Genomic DNA, 2,553 nt, shown 5'->3' on the forward strand with positions numbered 1-2,553 from the left:
GTTGTCATTTACAGTTGTTGCTGCAAGTGTAGTTGTGTTGTCATTTATTGTTGCTGTTGTTGCAGCTTTAGGTTGGTTGTTGCCATTTACCATTGTTGCTGAAGCTGCAGTTTTGTTGCCATGTAAAGTGGTTGTTATAACTGTGGTGTTGTTGTCATTTACAGTTGTTGTTGCATCTGTTGTTGTGTTGTTACCATTTAAAGTTATAGCAATTGTTGTAATGTTGCTATTTACAGCTGTTGTTGAAGATATAAGTGGGTTGTTGCCATTTAACATTGATTCAGCTGCAGTTGTGTTGCCATTTAAAGTTGTTGTTGTAGTAACTGTGGTGTTGTTGTCATTTACATTTGTTGGTGCAGGTGTAGTTGTGTTGTCATTTACTGTTGCTGTTTTTGCTTCTTTAGGTGTGTTGGTACCATTTCCCATTGTTGTTGCAGCTGCAGTTGTGTTGTCATTTAAAGTTGTTTTTGCAACTGTGGTGTTGTTGTCATTTACAGTATTTTTTACAGGTGTTGTTGTCTTGCCATTTACAAATACTGCTGTTGCAGCTGTAGTTGTATTGTTGTCATTTAGGGTTGTTGTAACTGATGCTGTCTTGTTGACATTTAACACTGTAGTTGTTGTAGATGTAGTTGTGTTGTTGCTATTTACAGTTATTGCTATAGTTGCAACTGCAGTTGTACTGTCACTATTTAAAGTGGCAGCTGTTATGTTGATACCATTTAAAGTTGTTATTGCAGATGTTGTATTGTTTCCATTTGCACTTATTTTTGTTGTTTCAACTGTAGCTGTGTTGGTGCCATTTAGGGTTGTTGTAATTGAGTTGCTTCCATTTAGGGTTGTTGTAGTTGTAGCTGCTGTGTTGTTTACATTTAGCATTGTTGTTGTTGCTGGTGCAGTTGTGTAGCCATTTGAAATTGTTTTTACAACTGTGGTGTTGTTGCCATTTACAGGTGTTGCAGGTGTGGTTGTGTTGCCATTTACAGTTTTTGTTGCAACTTCCAATGTATTGTTGCCATTCAAAGTTATTGTTACATCTATTGTTGTGTTGTCACCATTTAAAGCTGTTTTTGCAACTGCTGTTGTATTGTTACCATTTACAGTTGTTTGTGGACCTGTAGATGGATCGTTGCCATTTACCATTGTTGTTTCAGCTGCAGTTGTGTTGCCATTTGAAGTTGTTGTTAAAACTGTGTTGTTGTTTTCATTTGCAGTTGTTGTAGTTGTTTTGCCATTTACAGTTGTTGTTGCAGCTGCCAATGTATTGTTCCCATTCACATTTGTTATTATTGTTGCATCTGTTCTTGTGTTGTTACCATTTAAAGCTGTTGTTGCAACAGTTGTGTTGTTTTGATTTACAGTTGTTTTTGCTGCAGCTGTAGGTGGGTTTTTGCTATTTACAGTTGTTGCAAATGCAATTGTATTGTTGCCATTCAAAGTTGTTTCTGTTACAATTGCTGTTATGTTGTTGTCATTTAAATTTATAGTTGCAGCTGGGTATGTCATGTTGACATTTAACACTGTTGCTATTGTGACTGTAGTTGTGTTGTTGTTATTTATTTTTGTTGTGGCTGTTATCCTATTGACATTTAACACTGTTGTTGTTGCAGCTGTAGTTGTGTTGTTATCATTTAGGGTTGTTGTAGCTGATGTTGTGTTGACATTTACCACTGTAGTTGTTCTTAATGTAGTTGTGTTGTTGCTATCTACAGTCGTTGCAGTCACAACTGCCATTGTATCGTTACTATTTAAAGTGACAGTTGTTATGTTGGTAACATTTAAAGTTGTCATTTCAGATGTTGTATTGCTGCCATTTACACTTGTTTTTGTTGTTTCAACTGCAGTTGAGTTGCCATTTGAAGTTGTTACAACTGTGGTGTTGTTGCCATTTGCAGTTGTTGTAGGTGTAGTTGTGTTGACATTTAAAGATTTTGTTGCAACTTCCAATGTATTGTTGCCATTCAAATAAAATATTGTTGCATCTGTTGTTGTATTGTTACCATTTACAGTTGCTGTTGCAGCTGCCAATGTATTGTTGTCATTTAAAATATTTTTTGTTGCATCTGTTGTTGTGCTGTTGCCTGTTAAAGTTGCTGTTACAACTCCTGTTGTGCTGTCATTTAAATTTATTGTAAGAGCAGGATGTGTCATGTTAACATTTAACACTGTTGTTTTTGCAGCTGTAGATGTGTTGTTTTCATTTAGGGTTGTTGTAGCTGATGTCGTCATGCTGACATTTACCACTGTCGTTGTTGTAGATGTAGTTTTGTTGTTGCTATTTACAAGTGTTGTAGTTGCTATTGCCATTGTATTATTACTTTTTAAAGTTGCAGCTGTTATATTGCTAACATTTAAAGTTGTTGTTGCAGATGTTGTATTATTGTCATTTACAATTGTTTTTGTTGTTTCAACTGCAGCTGAGTCGTTGCCATTTAGGGTTGTTGTAGTTCTGTTGCTTCCGTTTAGGGTTGATATTGTAGTTGATATTGTCTTGTTGACATTTAACACTGTTGTTGCAGCTGCAGCTGTGTTGTCATTTGAAGTTGTTGTTAA

At 35.7% G+C, this 2,553-nt stretch overlaps 1 protein-coding gene across 1 annotated transcript in view; it reads right to left on the reverse strand.

The window, feature by feature from the left end:
• Nucleotides 1–2,553, reverse strand: part of LOC119420248 (adhesion G-protein coupled receptor G2-like) — a 40,956-nt gene that overhangs the window by 22,084 nt on the left and 16,319 nt on the right. The window lies entirely within an intron of this gene.

Source organism: Nematolebias whitei, chromosome 14 (genome assembly GCF_014905685.2).
Source record: "Nematolebias whitei isolate Nwh7 chromosome 14, NemWhi1, whole genome shotgun sequence".
Lineage (NCBI taxonomy): Eukaryota > Metazoa > Chordata > Actinopteri > Cyprinodontiformes > Rivulidae > Nematolebias > Nematolebias whitei.